Below are 16,885 nucleotides of genomic sequence, written 5' to 3'. Positions count from 1 at the left end.
TTGCTGGGAATTGAACTCAGAACCGAAGAGCAGACAGTGCTCTTAACCGCTGAGCTATCACTCTAGCCCTCTCTTTTTTTTTTTTTTTTGGTTCTTTTTTTCGGAGCTGGGGACCGAACCCAGGGCCTTGCGCTTCCTAGGTAAGCACTCTACCACTGAGCTAAATCCCCAGCCCCTAGCCCTCTCTTTTTGAGACAGGTTTTTTTTTGTTTGTTTGTTTGCTTGCTTGCTTGCTTGTTTTTTTTTTTTTTTTTTTTTTTTTTTTTTATAGCCCTGGCTGTCTTGGAATTCTTTCTGTAGATCAGGCTGGCCTTGAACTCATATATCCGTCTGCCTCTGCATCCTCAGTGCTGGTACTGAAGGTATGAGCCACCATGACCCTGCTCCTTTTCTTTCTTGATGGACTTCATTAGGGTTGTGTACAGGAGCATGAATAAGAGGTCACTTACAGGAACATGGCTGCCTGCACTATTGAAGAAAATGCCCCCCCCCCCCCCCAACCATGAACTGCCAAGAGATACTCGGGAGAGGCAGGGCCTGGCCTCCCTTTCTCCTCCATGAAGCTCCCAATATGGCCGAGGTAGTTAGCTGCTTGCTAGATCAAGAGTGCAGCACTCTGTGAAGACCGGAGACAGTGTTCCACAACACCGCCCTTCCTCTCGCCCCTGTCTTCCCCAGCCTTGCCTTGTTTTGAGGTGAAGGTCATGAGTCTTAGCCCAAGCACGGAAGACCTTGAATCTCCTGGTTCTCCTTCTCCACCTCCAGGCCTTGAACTTGTAGAGTATAGAAGCTCCTGCTTCCACCTCAAAATTGCTGGGAATGTAGGAGTGTAACTGTGCCCCCATGCCTGGTTTATGTGCTACTGGGGATGGAACCAGGACTTTGTGCGTGCCAAGCAAACACTGCCAGCCCAGCTACATCTTTAGATTCAGGAAATTTACCAGTCAGTCAGTACTTTTATTTTTAGAGCTAGGGTTATAGAGACAAAAAGTTCAAATAAGACAGAAATCCCCACATTTTAACAGTCAGATCCTGACCCAGTGACTTGAAACAGCTTATATAAACATTGAGAGCCTAACCCCCTGTTACCCACAATGCCTGGCCCTAAATGGCCCAGAAGGACAAGTCTTTTCAATTTTACCTCGTAACAGCACAGCCAGCCTGTCCCCTCCGATATGACCACCCAGACAAATGGCCTGTGAGATAAGACTGCACAACCAACACCTCATTGCTGAGAGACTGCCGCCCCTCAGCCTGGAGATGGGAACTCTTCCCAGGGAGCTGAGCTTAGCCACTCACTATGCAGTGCAAGGCAGCCTCAAGCACACGGCAATCCTCCTGCCTCAGCCTCCCAAGTGCCAGGATTACAGGTGTGAGGCACCACACCAGGGTCTTTACTCTGAGTTAACACGCCCTTGGTTGAGGTTGTCATTTTGTTGATTTGTTTTTGAGACTGACTGACCATGTATCCCAGGTTGGTCTTGAACTCATGGCCTTTTTGCCTTGGTGTTCTGAGTGCTGGGATTATGGTTGAACACCGCCATGCCAGGCAATTTTCTTTTAGTTTACATCATCAGTCACTCTGGTCATTTAGAAGAAACAGACCAGTTATTTTACAGACCATTCCTTCAGTGTGGTGTGTCTCATTCTCCTCCAGGTCACAATGGGATCTGACCTCCCTCTAGGCTGGATTGGTATAAAAGTGACACCATGTGACTCAGTCATTTCCAGAAGTGTCAGGTGTTTGTGTGCCTGGAGAGGCTGATGTTAGGTTTTGTCAGCTGTTATGGGCCCTGGCAGGTCTTTCCATCCCATAAAGGTACAATTTTCCGCCTTCGGAGTCAGGAAGGAACAGTCTGCCTGCCGGGACACTTCCAGGTCACAAATATTCCCTTCCTGCTGGTTCCTACAGGGTCGCTTCTGATCCACAAACTCCTATCCCCTTTAACTTTGTGGTCCTTATATTTACTCTCTGGGAGTCCTGAGATGGCTTCTCTCAGCCTGGGCTGAAAAGTTTTTTGTTTTTTGTTTGTTTGTTTGTTTGTTTGCTGTGCGAAGCCATCGCTGTTAGCATCATACAGGGCTGGGTGCTAGGCACCCTTTTCTCGGTTGCTGGGGTGGACCCTGCAGCCAGAAGGGCTTGGGCTGGCTCCTCCCAAGTAAGGAATCCTTCCGGAACCACACCTCCACACACAGAGGCCAGAAGCAGATGGGAAAACCAGATAAGCCCGAGGCTCAGTTGTCAGGACCCTGACGGTGTCGGGAGGGATCAGCTGAGACAAGGGGCTTGTCCTCCAGCCACTGGTTGTTCCTGGCGCGTTGTGGAACAGGGTAGGGCAGAGGCAGTGGTACAGGGCGTTCAGCGGGAAGACGGGCTGCAGGCAGGCCCCAAATAAGGACACGCAATGGGAAGCTTGGCTCCAGGAGTGCGGACGCCTCTCGTGGCGCGCAGGAAGCAAACCAACCAGCCCAGCCCAACTCCTAAGGGTCACAAGCTGCCAGCAAGGGAGGGAACCTCGGGCTATCAAGGGACTAGGATGCAGCTGGGAAGACATCAGATGCTCCGCTGCTTCTGGTTCCTGCATTGCTGGGGATCTGCAGGCGGCTGGGCTCCCATTGCACCTCAGAACCGGAGCACCGTTATTCTTTGAGAAGTGAAGGGCTCTCTCTCGTCATCTGGGAAAGGATAGATTTTGCCATAGAGTTCCAGATGGCTTCATGCCCCCTCTGCTTGCAAGCTGTGATGTGATGAACTGATTGTTCGGGCGGGCGTCAGAAAGACCAAATAAACAAGCAGATAAATGAACCGTGAATCACCAAAAAGCCCTGAGCCACCGAAGAGTGGAAGAAAAGTCCTCAGTCAAACTAAACTTTCTGAGGACGAAGGGCTGGCCTGCTAGACTCTGGTGTTGCTAAGAGCAACGGAGGAGTTGATTGCCTGTGTGGTTCTCTCAGGGCAACGCTGGCTGTGCGAGCACCTTTCTGAATGGGAAATGTCACTTCATCTGAGCCCGAGCCACCAGCTTTGCGGTGAGAACCATTTCTCCATGTCAAAAGTTAGGTCTGTATTCTGAGCTGAAAGGACTCCTGGAAAGGCAGGGAGAGACTCCTTCCAGGCTCACTCCGTGGCTGCCAGCATGATAGTTGATGGTAACAGTGGATGGGTGTGTGGGGTTATGAAAATATGCATCTGAATTTAGAGAAGTCTTGAGTTCGAATCCCACCCTCTCCACTTACCAGCTGTTTCACTCTGCTCAGTGATAGGTTCCCACCGAGCCTCCACTTCCCCCTGTTATGGGAGCACTGTGACATTTAACCTGGATAGAGAAACTGAACCAGACAGTCATGTGACTTTTTTTTTCCCTAGACAGATGAACACATGTCTATACTTACCAACCACAGACCAAAGAAACAATTTCTTTGTTCACACCCAAGTCTGGCTTGGTTTACCAACAGATTCAATTAGGGTTACTTACTGGTGTGTGGTAGCCTGTGAGCATCGACTCACTGAAGACAAGGTTTCTTACGCTCCCTGGTCTATGCATCCTCAGGGAGGGAAGGAAGGGTCTTGTGAACTTCTTGCCCCAGCAAACTTTAGCTTCTGTAGGTCCCAGGGATGGGTGGCTCTTCCAGAGATCCTTCTCTCAGTCAGTCAGCTGTAAATCCTGGGGTCCCGGCTTCAGGAGCCTCTCCCTTAGCAAGCCCCACCCCCACCCCTGTGTGTGTGTGTGTGTGTGTGTGTGTGTGTGTGTGTGAGTATGTATCCCGGTAGTTCCCCTAGCAACAGCTAACCTTCTATATCTCTCCAGGGAGGGGTAGAACTTCCGAGCCACTCCCACTCTGGAACTTTAACTGGCTCAGCCTCTAGAGGTTTCCTGTGAGTCCCAGCTGCTAGGATTTCAAGGCTCTGGAGGGTCAGGCCTCGAGACAGTGCTCCTCAGCCGAGAGCACATTGCAATGCGTGCAAAAGGCACGTATCGAGCGCTCCAAAGTCGTCTAGGAATAGTGCAGCGTCTGATAATGGTGACGATGGTGGTGGTGACGATGATGGTTGTGATGGTATGGTGAGGGTGATGATGTGAATCTTGAGCAGGAAGTTGCGGCCAGTGTGACCTTGAGGTAGAGATAGGGACCAAGTAGGCAGCAGTTGGCACAGAATGTTATCATCTGGATAGACTTAATCCTGTCACCACCTATCCATTTTCAGCAACCTTCAATAGACTTTTTTTTCTTTTTTCCTTTTTTTTTGGAGCTGGGGACCGAACCCAGGGCCTTGCGCTTGCTAGGCAAGCGCTCTACCACTGAGCTAAATCCCCAGCCCCTTTAATAGACTTTAAGAAGCTTTTATTACAGTGTGTGTGTGTGTGTGTGTGTGTGTGTGTGTGTGTGCGCGCGCACGTGCGCGCATGTCTAGACCACAGCACATGTATGAACACCAGAAAGACAACTTTTGTTTTGAGATAGGTTCTTTCTATATAGCCCAAGCTAGCCTTGTGCTCCTTGCAATTGTGAGTCTCCAGTTTTTCTTTTTCTTCTTTTTAAAAATATATTTCTAGGGGCTGGAGAGATTGCTCAGCGGTTAAGAGCACTGACTGCTCTTCCCGAGGTCCTGAGTTCAAATCCCAGCAACCACATGGTGGCTCACAACCATCTGTAATGAGATCCGATGCCCTCTTCTGGTGTGTCTGAAGACAGCTACAGTGTACTTATATATAATAAATAAATAAAACATTTTAAAAATATATATATTTCTATAATTTTTTAAGGATTTCATACAATGTGAGTTCTTTTCCTTTTTGGAAAAATCTCTTGGGGTTGGGGATTTAGCTCAGCGGCAGAGCGCTTGCCTAGCGAGCACAAGGCCCTGGGTTCTGTCCCCCAGCTCCGAAAAAAAGAAAAAAGAAAAATAAATAAATAAATAAATAAATAAGGGGCTGGAGAGATGGCTCAGAGGTTAAGAGCTCCGACTGCTCTTCCAGAGGTCCTGAGTTCAATTCCCAGCAACCACATGGTGATTCACAACCATCTGTAATGAGATCCGATGCCCTCTTCTGGTGTGTCTGAAGACAGCTACAGTGTACTCATATAAATATAGTAAATAATTCTTTTAAAAAAAATAAAGAGGGGTTGGGGATTTAGCTCAGTGGTAGAGCGCTTGCCTAGGAAGCGCAAGGCCCTGGGTTCGGTCCCCAGCTCCGAAAAAAAAGAACCAAAAAAGAAAAAAAAAGAAAAAGAAAAGAAAAGATTTCTTTTGAGGCAGAGTCACCTTGGAACTCACTCTGTAGACCAGGCTGGCCTCAACTCACAGAGATCCACCTGCCTCTGCCTCTTTAATGCTGGGATTTAAGGTGTGTGTTATCTCCTCCAGCTACATGAGTGTGTCTAAGCCCCTCCCCTTCATCCTTCACAACCCATTCATTTAGCGTGTGTGTCTCACACAGGAAGGCCAGGACACCTGGGGCTCTCACCTTCCGCCCATCTGGGTCATGCAGAACTCAGGTCATCCAAAGCACCTGGCTGGGGCTCTCTGTCACAGCTCTCCTTGCTGCCTCTGGGCTTGGACATTTTGCTTTGGGCATTTGTCTGTTGAAGTCTCTTTGAGAGCCAAGATGCTGTCTGGTGTTTGGCACATAGAAGACTCTCAGTAAAAATGGCTGGCCTCAGTGAACAGAGAGTGCTCACTGTATAGGCTGGTGTGTCAGCAGAAGGCCTTCCTGATATCAGGGAGAACCGTGCTCACCGGACATGTGACACTGGCCTTATTTGGGTGGTAGCCATCCAGGATTCGGCTGCGAGGTGAAGAACAGTTAAGGGCTGTGGAGGAAGTTCTTTTCTCCAGAGCTGCAGAGATGGCTAATGGCCTCCCTGGGAACCCAATCCAATTACGGGCCTGGCTTCAAGTCAACTTGGGTTCCCTTCCTGGCTGAAACAGCTTTGAAAAAACGAAACCTGTAACTTCTCCAAGACAAGCCAGTCTCCTGGCTGGCAGAGCTGGAGGGGAGGGTGGGGAGTAAGGTTTCTGTTCCCAGGGGAACCACAGGATTTAGGGGGACTCGGAGGAGAACAGGGCAGAGTGGCTACAAGCCGTGAGAAGGAGCCAAAAGCAGGCCAGAGGGCAAGGTTCTGCCCTTTTTTTGCTCCCTTCTACCCGGTGACAGGGAAGGGAACAAAATGAGGTGAGGAGGAAGAGCCTGCCTTAGGCCACAGAGCACCTCACAGCAGAACTGGAAAGACAAGCAGCCGGCCAGGTCGGGCTCAAGAGCTTTCTCAGAAGGAGCACTCGAGGTTGTTTACTGTTGTTTTGCTTTTTTTTTTCTTTTAAAGATTTGTTTTATTTTAAGCTGGGTACAACGGCGCATGCCTTTAATCTCAGCACTCTCGAGGAAGAGCACTAGAGAGGCAGAGGCAGGCAGATCCCATTGAGTTCAGAGCCAGCTCCTGCTATATAAGGAGGTTCCAGGACAGCCAGGGCTACACAAAGAAGTCCTGTCTCAAAACACCAAACAAATAAACAAACCAAATTTACTTTAAATCATGGGTTTATCTTTGTGAGTGTGTGGGAATCAAGCTTGGGATCCCTGGAAGAACCATACATGTTCTTAAATCTGGAACCCCAGTCCCCTCAGAGTGTGTGTGTGTGTGTGTGTGTGTGTGTGTGTGTTCTTTTCTTCCTTTCTCCCTCCTCATCTTCCTTTTCCTCCCCATACAGAGAGAGTCCCAGGTAGTCCAGGCTACCCTGGACTTCCCTGTGTCCAGAGGATGGCCTGGAACTTCTGATCCTTCTGCCTCATGTTGGGATTACAAGTTTGCACGGCCATGCTTGATTTTATGCAGCGCTGGGGATTGAACCCAGGGCTTGGTGCCTACAAGACAAGCCTTACCAACTGAGCTGTGTCCTTGTCTTTCCTCCTCCTCCTCCTCTTCCTCCTCCTCCTCCCCCTCCTCCTCCCCCTCCTCCTCCCCCTCTTCTTCCTCCCCCTCTTCTTCTTCCTCTTCTTCCCTTCTTCTCCCTCTCCCTCTCTCTCTCCTTCCCCTTCCTCTTCCTCTTCTTTGTTTTTTTGAGACAAGGTTTCCCTGTGTAGCCCTGAATGTCTGAGACTCTTTTTTGACCTCAAATTCAGAGATTCTCCCGTTTTTGCCTCCAGAATGCCCTTTATTCCTTTAAAAATATTTTTTTTCTTTTTTCCTTCTTTTCGGAGCTGGGGACCGAACCCAGGGCCTTGTGCTTGCTAGACAAGCGCTCTACCATTGAGCTAAATCACCAACCCCTCTTTAAAAATATTTTAAATATATTTTAACTTATTAATTTTACTTTATGTGCACTAGTGTTTGTCTGCATAGGTGTATGTGTACCCCACGCGTGCCTGGTGCCTATGCAGGTGAGACGAGGACATAGGATTTCTTGGAGCTGGGGCTGTATGCAGTTGTGAGCCACTGTGGGTGCTGGGAATTGAACTCAGGACCTCTGAAAGAGCAGTCAGAGCTCTTAACTGCTGAGCCATCTCTCCAGCCCCAGAACTTTCTTTGTTTTATATATTTTGTTTGTTTGTTTATGGGACAGGGTCTCACTAAGGAGTCCTGACTATCCTGGAACTTGCTATGTAAACCAGGTGTGCCTGGAACTCTGAGATCCACCTGACGACAGTGCTGGGATTAAAGGAGGGTGCCCTTAGGCCTGCACACTGCTTCTGATGGACATATTCTCCTGGAGATGGACAAGCTAATGTGAAATGATTTGCCTAAGTTAGTAATGCTGGAACAGGATTTGAAGAAAGGATCTTTTAGCGCAAAACCATGAAGGTAACGGGTAGATGGAGCTGGGAAGTTGGTTGTCTAGGAAAAGCAAGGGACATTTTGGGGGGTGTCTACATTGGCCACAACGGTTCAGCTTAATTAGTTTGTTTTTTTTTTTTTTCAAATGTAGCTAGGCAGGACAACTACACACAACTTCAATCCCAGCATTTGTGAGGCAGAGGCAGACAGATCTCTGTGAGTTCTAGGTCAGGCAGAGGTATCTAGTGAGACCCTGTGTAAAACATTTTTAAAAAATATTCGGTCGACTCCTCTGTCTCCTGCGTGGGATACGTGTCGGCCTGGAGATCTCTGTAATAGGTCTCTGTAATAAAAAAAAAATTCCCTGCTGTTTGGATAATGTGTATCTGTGAATGTGTGGGGTGCAGACATCTGTGGGGAGACCAACAGAGAACAACTGGCATCTTCCTTGATACTTCCTGTCTTGTTGCCTGGAAACGAGGCCTCTCAGGGGACCTGAGAGCACCTTGTGGTTAGGAGGCCACAAGCTTGAGGATTTACATGCCTCCACCCCCAAAACTACTGGCATTACAGGCATACATGGTCCTGCCATTGTTTTCTGTTTCTTTTTTTAATCTTTTTTCTGAGACAGGGTGTTGGCATTCTGTCTAAGCTCCACCCCCACAGTTACCTGGCAACAGCCAGGTATGCCTGACACTTTAAAAGGGACTGCTTGCCCCTCCTCACCTCACTCTCCTGCTCTCTTACCCTCTTCTCCCTTTCCCCCTTTCCCCTTCTCTCCATTGCTCATGGCCAGCCTCCCCTCTTCCCTCCCCGTGCCCTGAATAAACTCTATTCTATACTATACCATCCTGTGTCTGGTCCCTCAGGGGGAAGGGGTTTCTCAGCATGGACCCACTGAGGCACCCTCTTTCCCCAGACCTCACCATACCTCCATAGAAAATAATCACTCCCTTGGGGTTGGGGATTTAGCTCAGTGGTAGAGCGCTTGCCTAGCAAGCGCAAGGCCCTGGGTTCGGTCCCCAGCTCCGAAAAAAAAGGAAAAAAAAAAAAAGAAAAAAAAAAAAGAAAAGATAAAGAAAGGGAGTGATTATTTTCTTTTTTCTTTTCTTTTTTTTTTTTCCTTTTTCTTCGGAGCTGGGGACCGAACCCAGGGCCTTGCGCTTGCTAGGCAAGCGCTCTACCACTGAGCTAAATCCCCAACCCCTCTTCATCCTTTCATAAACACATCACAGAGTTTCTCTGTGTAGACCAGATGCCAGCCTCTGTCTCCAGAGCTCTGGGATTAAAGGCCTGCACCATCCTTCTTGGCTATGCTTGCCTTTTCCCTCTTGTGATTCCAGGCCCTCTTGCTTGCACAACAAAGCTTTTTTTTTTCTTTTTTTGAGACAGTTGGACAGAGGGCTAGGTAGCTCAGGCTGCCCAGGAATGCATGGTTGTCTGTCTGCCTGCCCTGGATGCCTGAGATGACAAGCATGCACCACCACACCTGGCACCTGGCTTATGTCATCATCGCTGTTTTGCTGAGACAGGGGCTCAGGTATCTTGACTCTCTTGCCCTGACTCCCCTAGAGCTGGAATTTTGGATATGAGCTTCCTTGGCCAGTTTCTGGTACACTGGGGGATCCAATAGGGACTTATTTTTTCTTTTTTCTCTCCCCCACGCCCGCCTGCCCGCCTGCCTGCCTGCCTGCCCGCCTGCCTGCCTGCCTGCCTGCCCCGGAGCTGAGGACCTGAACCCAGGGCCTTGTATTTGCTAGGCAAGTGCTCTACAACTGAGCTAAATCCCCAACCCCCCAATAGAGAACTTAAACACTCAACTCAAACTCTACCAACTGAGCCCCAGCTCCAGCCCCAGCCCCAGCCTCCTTTGTTTGTCATTTTTTAAAAAAAAAATTACTTGTTTATTTTACATATATGAGTACACTGTCATTCTCTTCAGACACACCGGAAGAGGGCATTGGATCTCATTACAGATGGTTGTGAGCCACCACGTGGTTGCTGGGAATTGAACTCAGGACCTCTGGAAGAGCGGCCAGTGCTCTTCACCGCCGAGCCATATCTCCAGCCCTTGTCCTTTATTTTTAAATTACTGTGTGGGTATTTGCACATATGCACAGGTGTCCTTGGAGGTCAGAGACTTTGGATCTCTGTGGAGCTGGAGTTACTGGAGGTTGTGAGTCACCAGATGTGAATGCTGGGAACCACACTCTGGTCCTTTGGGGAACCAGTTCCAACTCCCACCCACTGAGCCCTATCTTCAGCCTCACAAGCATTGTTTGGTCTGTTTGTTTCTTTGTTTGAATGCTAATGAAAACTCTATGAGGTCAGAGAAGACAATGAGATAGAAACTTGGGTTTGAGGATAGGCTCTACCATTCCCTAGCTCTGTGACTTAGGCAAGCTGCTTAACCTCTCTGAGCCTTGGTGTTCTCTACTGTGTACACTATGCCTCGGTGGTCTTTTCTCTAGTGACGATCCAGCTACTGGGCCAGCCTGGTGGCCAGGAAGAGCTTCCGAGCATTTGATTTCTTGAGCTGAGAAAAACCGGACAGGAAATGCGTCTCCACCTCTCAGGCTTGTTAAATGACTCGCTCCCTCCTCAGAGGTTGGAAAGGTCAGCCATTCTACAAATACTGCCTTCAGGTTAAACTTCAGCCAAACTTATGGCTTGGCCACAACCAGCAGGAAATTATAGGATCTAATTCCCGTTGTACTGACACGCTTGAATTCGAAGCCAAACTGAAATTTTCCATAGCAGAGTTGATCCATAGAGGTCTTGACTGGCATCACCCAAGTTAACTGAGCAGTTATTATGTGATAGGAGCCTGGAGAGAAACAGCCAAGCAAAACTCAGGAGATTGAGGTCTATTTCATACATTCAGCCCTGCCCCTGAACTCCATCTGTAGACCAGGTTGGCTTAGAACTCAGAGTTGCCATAGCGGAGTCTGTCATGGTTCTATTACTATGAAGAGACACCAGGACCAAGGCAACTCATATAAAAGAAAATGGTTAATTGGGTTAGGAGGAGGTGGTTCAGCAGTTAAGAGCATGTATGCTCTTGCAGAGGACTTGAGTTTAGATTTTAGCGTTCATGTCAGGGGACTCTCATGTCCTCTGTCACTCCAGCTCCAGGGCACCTAATGCCCCAGGCCTCTGTGGGCACACTGGCATGGCACGGACATATACTCACACAGTACACATATGCACACAATTAAGAGATAAAAGAGGGCTGGAGAGATGGCTCCATGGTTAAGAGCACTGGCTGTTCTTCCAGAGGTCCTGAGTTCAAATCCCAGCACCCACATGGTGGCTCACACCCCTCTGGAACTCCAGCCTCTGGGGATCCCACACTCTCTCTTGGTCTCCCTAGGTACGAGGATTGCATATGGTTCACAGATATTCATGCAGGCAGATGCTGATACACATAAGCATAAATACAATTTTTTAAAGATTTATTTATTTCATGTATGTGAGTACACTGTAGCTGTCCTCAGACACACCAGAAGAGGGCATCAATCCCATTACAGATGGTTGTGAGCCACCATGTGGTTGCTGGGAATTGAACTCAGCACCTCTGGAAGAGCAGTCAATGAATGTGCTTAACCGCTGAGCCATCTCTCCAACCCCATAAATAAAATTTTTAAAAAAGAAATAAAGCAAATCTTTACTTTTCAAAGAAAAAGATGAATAATCCTGGCTGTTCTGTGGAAAGTGGATTGAAGGGAAGAAAGAGAGGAAAACTACTCACCCTGGTGCGAAGACACATAACTAAAAGGGAAATAGATATCAGAAAGGAATATACCAAGAAGAGACTTTCGTATGAACAATATCAGTGGCTAGCATTTATCTATGATTCTGTGTTCTGTGAACTATCATCATTAACCCTCTCATTGACTGTGAATTGGTACATTCCAAGTCACCTACCTGGGTTAGGCACTTAGCCACGCTCTCTGTGCTGTGTAAGGCTGTCCTTGAGGAAGAGGGCAGAGGTCACTGGATGGGGAGTCACAGATGTTTGGGAGTTTATGTCGTGCCCCGTTCACTTGTACAGTTGTGCAAAGGAGCGCGGGCTCCGAAACACTTGATGGCTCCACCTTCTCCAAGCCTCGTGACATGGGGTTAGCTGTTCCCTGAACCTTTTTCCATATCTGTAGGATGAGGACTAGGAAAAGTGTGCCCCCAAAAAGAATCCCAGAGGGGTTGGGGATTTAGCTCAGTGGTAGAGCTTGCCTAGGAAGCGCAAGGCCCTGGGTTTGGTCCCCAGCTTCGGAAAAAAGAACCAAAAAAAAAAAAAAAAAAAAAAATCCCCGAGAGGAAACAGGATTGACTGTGAAGGCCCCGGCTTGGCGTGTGCGGAGAGGCATGGGGCTGGGTGAGCCGCACAGTGTGCTGACACACGGAGCTGACAGAGCTCCTATCATGTGCTGGATACCACTGTAAGCACTTCACCCGATTAGTCCGTGGTTGAGCTTGTTAAATGGGTTCCATTTAGACCTGCTCCTCAGAGAAGCACAGAGAGGGTTGGTTGGCCACCTTGAGCTGGTACGTGACAGTCAGGACTGGATGGGACCAGATAATTAGCCTGCTGGGAGCTGACTGGAAACCCCCCCACCTTGTCTTTTGGAAACCTGATTCCTTGTGTGTGACATGGTATATATTTATTTACTTAGAGATATATAGCTCACGTAACAGTAGGCACTCTTAACCCCTAAGCCATCTCTCCAGCACCCCGCCCCTCCCTTTCCATTTTATGTGGGTTCTGGGAATCAAACTGTTGTTGTGCAGACTTTACTGCTGAGCCCCTCACGGGCCCCTCCCCTTGCTTGTCAGATACAGGGTCTCACTGTATAGCCTGGGCTGGCCTAGAGCCTGCCCCTGCTTTCCCGCCTCAGCTGGAAAGTGCTAGGATTCAGGCATGAGGAAACCAAAGCCTCCCAGTGGTTCATTCATGCTCGCTGTGCCTAGGTACGTGACACTGCAGTACGGCGGACAGAATGGAGCTGTTTCCTGTAGGCTTGATGTGACCATGGCCGTCATGGAGCAGAGCAGCTGTGGTGACCCGCAGAAACCTTGGCCTGCTGTCATAGCAACGAAACAAATAAGCCCATCTATCAGATAGCTAAGGTATCAGGGCTGTTAACATTCCCTCTTAGGGATGGGGAGGGTCACAAGACCCTCCTCTGAGATTCCAATCACCACTCCCTCTTGCCCTAGATGACAAATGGTCATCTTAGAAATGCTGAAGCTCACTGGTCACTGACTGGGGTGGGACTTCTCTGTGATGGCAGCTGCTCCTGAGTCACCCATGCTCTTGTTAAGTATCCCAGGACACTGAAGAATTCACCAAGGTGGACCTGGCAGATTCTTTGTTCTGTCTCCTCCCTCTCTATTTGGTATGACTAGGTGTTTAAGTCTTCCCAGGAAAGTCACCCAACCACAGGGCTCAGACATTCTGTGTACACTCTCACCAGGAATATTCAGGAACAGAGTCACCCAAACCCAGTAAACCTCTTCCCTGGAAGAAGCATATGCGATATATGTACGCATATTGGTTTGCTTTCTGTTGCTGTAACACATAAACAAGACCAAAAACAAGTTAGGGGAGGAAAGGATTTCTTTAGCTGAAGCCTTCGGGTCACAGTTCTTCACTGGGAGGAGTCAGGGCGGGACCTCAGGCAGGAGCTTGAAACCTTGGAGGAACGATGCTTACTGGCTTACTCACTGCTATGCTTGCTCACACAATCATGCTTTATACTGCCCGGGAACACCTTGCACAGGGGTGATGCCAGCCACAGTAGCTTGGTTCTCCTGCATCAATGAATAATCGAAGGAAGCCCTTAAAGGCAAGCATATGGGATGATCTGATCTAGGCAAATTCAATTGAGACTGCATGCTCTGATGATTATAGGCCTATAGGCCATGTCAGGTTAAAGCCACCTAGGACTGTATACTAGGAACACACACACACACACACACACACACACACACACACACACACACACACACACACGCACATCTGGAGAGGAAGGAAACAGAGGCTGGGTGAGTGCTGGCAGTGCCCAGCTTTCATAAGCGATACCTAGTGACCGTCTAAGGCGTTACTATTTTGAGCAAAGATCTGAAGGACGTGGGTGAGTGGGAATTCTGGTAGACAAAGGGTGCAGAAGGAGATGAGAGTAGGCACAAAGGCCCTGAGGCAGCAGTGTGCTCCACACATAGTCCAAGGACTAGAAAGGAGGCTGCTGGGGCTGGGGTGGGGCACACAAGGGAGAGCAGGTGGGGATGAGGTCAGAGGGGTGTGTGTGTGGAGAACACACCTCCACCCATCTTCAAGATTTCTCTGTGTTATAAAAACAAACAGGAGCACAGGGCATAAAAGTCTTGCCTTTCAAAGTTGGAAGTAAGGTGCTGTGGGACCTCCCTGCAGAAACACTCTCTCTTTTTCCTCCTCCTCTTCCTTCTTCTCCTCCCAGATCCGTCTGTGGTCCCATGTTTGTGAGCATCAGAGTGGAAACTGAGACCCCTAGGCATGACCGTGACTAGGTTCTAGGCCTAGGCTCCAGGTCTTGGCCAGTGCCTGAGGGTATCCCTACGGGCAGGAGCAGTCCTGGGGACCTCAGGACTTGGAAAATGTCACAGGCTTCCTCCCATTTAAGCAAAGAGACAGAAAGACCTCTTCTGTGTTGCTGTTTCCTGGTGTGGGCCATCTCTGTGCTGGTGGCTGGTGGCCAGCCTGGGCCAGTACAGACACATGTGAGTGAGAACTTTGGGGACCCAAACTGACTTGGATAAACCGTAACTGGGACCCAGTGGACTCATGTATGTCTTTGGGCAATGCGGAGTCTTTTTAGGCTCTGCTGGGTCATTTTAAGTGTGTGTGTTTTTTGAATTTAACATTTGGGATCACGGTGGGATGGGTAGACTGTGAGGGGACTTTAGTCTCCTCACCGTTCTGTGAAAAATTAACACGGGGCCGGGTTCAGAGTCCGGCTGTCCCTTTGATTTGTTTCTGGTTCAAGTTTCGCTCTACAGGGCAGCCTGCTGGCTTTCCTTACTTTACAACAAACTAGCTGGTCACTGAGGGGAACTTGGTGCCAGCCTTGCCTGTAGGGATGGATAGGACACCAGAGGCTCTATGAAGTACCAGCCCTCCCTGACTACACAAGGCGGTAACCAACACCACCTTCTAGTCCAGATACTGAAAGGAAGTCTTAGGCTTTTGTTTACTTTGAGGCAGGGTCTAATGTAGCCCAGGCTAGGCTTCAAACTCATTATATAGCTGAGAATGACCCTAAACTCCTGATCTTCCTGCTTGCCAGCGCAGGGATGACAGGCATGGGGCACCCCTCTCAGTTATGGAGTGCTGAGAACTGAATCCAGGGCTTTGAGCCTGGTAGGTCTTCCAACTGTCCGAAATCCCTAGTCTACGAAAACTTTACTGTGCTGCGCAGTGGTAACACATGCCTTTAAATCCCAGCATTTGGGAGGTGGAGGCAGGTGAATCTTTGAGTTCGAGTCTAGCCTGGTCTACCGATCGAGTTTCAGAATAGCCAGGAGTACACAGAGAAACCCTGTCTCAAATTTTTTTTTTTTTTTTTTTTTTTTTACTATGAATGTTGGCTGCAGTGGCGAACACCTTTGACCCAGTACTTGGGAGATGGAGACAGAGACAGAGACAGGCAGATCTATCTGGTCAACCTACTGGGAACCTATCTGAACAAAACCAAAACCCAAACCCTGGTGTGTGTGTATGTGTGTGTGCCTGGAATTGGTGTTCTCCTTTTCCTTCAGAAGGGTCCCCCAACAAATGCCTTTACCTGCTATCATCATCATCATCATTTTGAGATAGTCCTGCAATATATCTAGTTTATCCTCAAACTCCCAGTCCTCCTGCCCGAGCCTCCTGAGAGCCACCTATCAGTCACCAAGTCAGGCCAAGGTTTAGGGTGTTTAAGGCCACTGCCAAACTGTGAACTTAAAACAGCCTTACTCCAGAGCATTGCCGGATCTAATTGCTGGGCCACAGCATCCTTCTCGAAGAATCTAGCAACTTGCATCAGGTTGAGTGAGGTTAAAGTTGCAGGTTGCACCGCATTTTTACACATCATTCCAATTTGTTGAAGCATTCTGAGCCACATTAGGCACAGAGCCTGCGAGATAACTGTGCCGTCGCACCCCCCCCCCCCCAATTTAACCTTTCTAATCAACTCACTCATCACCCTAACCCGGGAGGTACCAAAGAATGAGCAGATTAAGGAAAACCAGAAGACAAGTTTTCCGGAGGTGACATTCAGACCACGTGTCTCTGGCTCCTGCCCTCAGGGTGTAAAGCACTCTGGCCCCTGCGCGCTGAGGGCGGTACTCAGGTGACTCTAATGCTCATTAAAGTTCTCCAGGTGAACGGAAGACAGGAATCGGTCCTGGTGGGGCAAAATAGCAGGATAACGTTTTTTAAGTCTGGCGCTGCCTTAGGCGCCAGGGTTGTGCTGGAGTTGGATCCTTTCCCACCGTTTTGGCCTAATTCGGAGCCTGGAACACAGCTCGACTTTATAAGAACTTTTGGGTATCTTGACTTCTAGTTGAGAAGAATCCCGAGAAGAGATCCGCCGTCAGAAGAAGAAAAAAAGTTCTTCTTAAGGACATGAAAACTTTCGCAAAAGTTTTCCAGGAAAAGGCGGCCGCGCCTAACAGAAGGAGCGGTGGAGGCCGCCGCCCGGGGAACGGGAGGGGACGATGAGTCCTTGCGGCTCTAGTGGGGGGCAGGGGAAGAGGGCGCGAGGCGGGACGCCCCGCATGAGGTCACTTGGCACCAACCAGCAGCAGCTGCGCTGTGGAGGGAGACCGTGTCAGGCTCGGGCTCCGGGAACCTTTCCCTCCCGCCTGGCTGGGGGCGGGGGAGGGAACGCCCCGCCTAGGCCGCGCCCCCTTGGTCGGTCGACCTAGGCTAGAGCGCTCCCCTGCCGTCCTCCCTCGAGGCCACGCCCTCCGGCTCGGGCCGGGTCCATTTCCCCCGCAAGATCCTATTGCTCTGGGCCACTGCTCCGCCCACGCCACGCCCACCGGGCTCCGCCCAGCGGTTTGAAGCGGCAGCGACCGCAGCCCCCTCAGA

General features: G+C 49.4%; 1 long non-coding RNA gene across 1 annotated transcript; it reads left to right on the top strand.

Moving 5' to 3' along the window:
* The first annotated feature begins 227 nt into the window (after positions 1 to 227).
* On the top strand, positions 228 to 4,742 carry LOC134479039 (uncharacterized). Its single transcript, XR_010051995.1, has 2 exons — positions 228 to 3,030; positions 4,557 to 4,742. It is a non-coding gene; the product is annotated as an uncharacterized LOC134479039 (long non-coding RNA).
* The last annotated feature ends 12,143 nt before the right edge of the window (positions 4,743 to 16,885 follow it).

This window comes from Rattus norvegicus, chromosome 5 (assembly GCF_036323735.1).
Source record: "Rattus norvegicus strain BN/NHsdMcwi chromosome 5, GRCr8, whole genome shotgun sequence".
Classification (NCBI taxonomy): Eukaryota; Metazoa; Chordata; class Mammalia; order Rodentia; family Muridae; genus Rattus; species Rattus norvegicus.
This window is presented reverse-complemented; position numbering and strand designations above follow the sequence as displayed.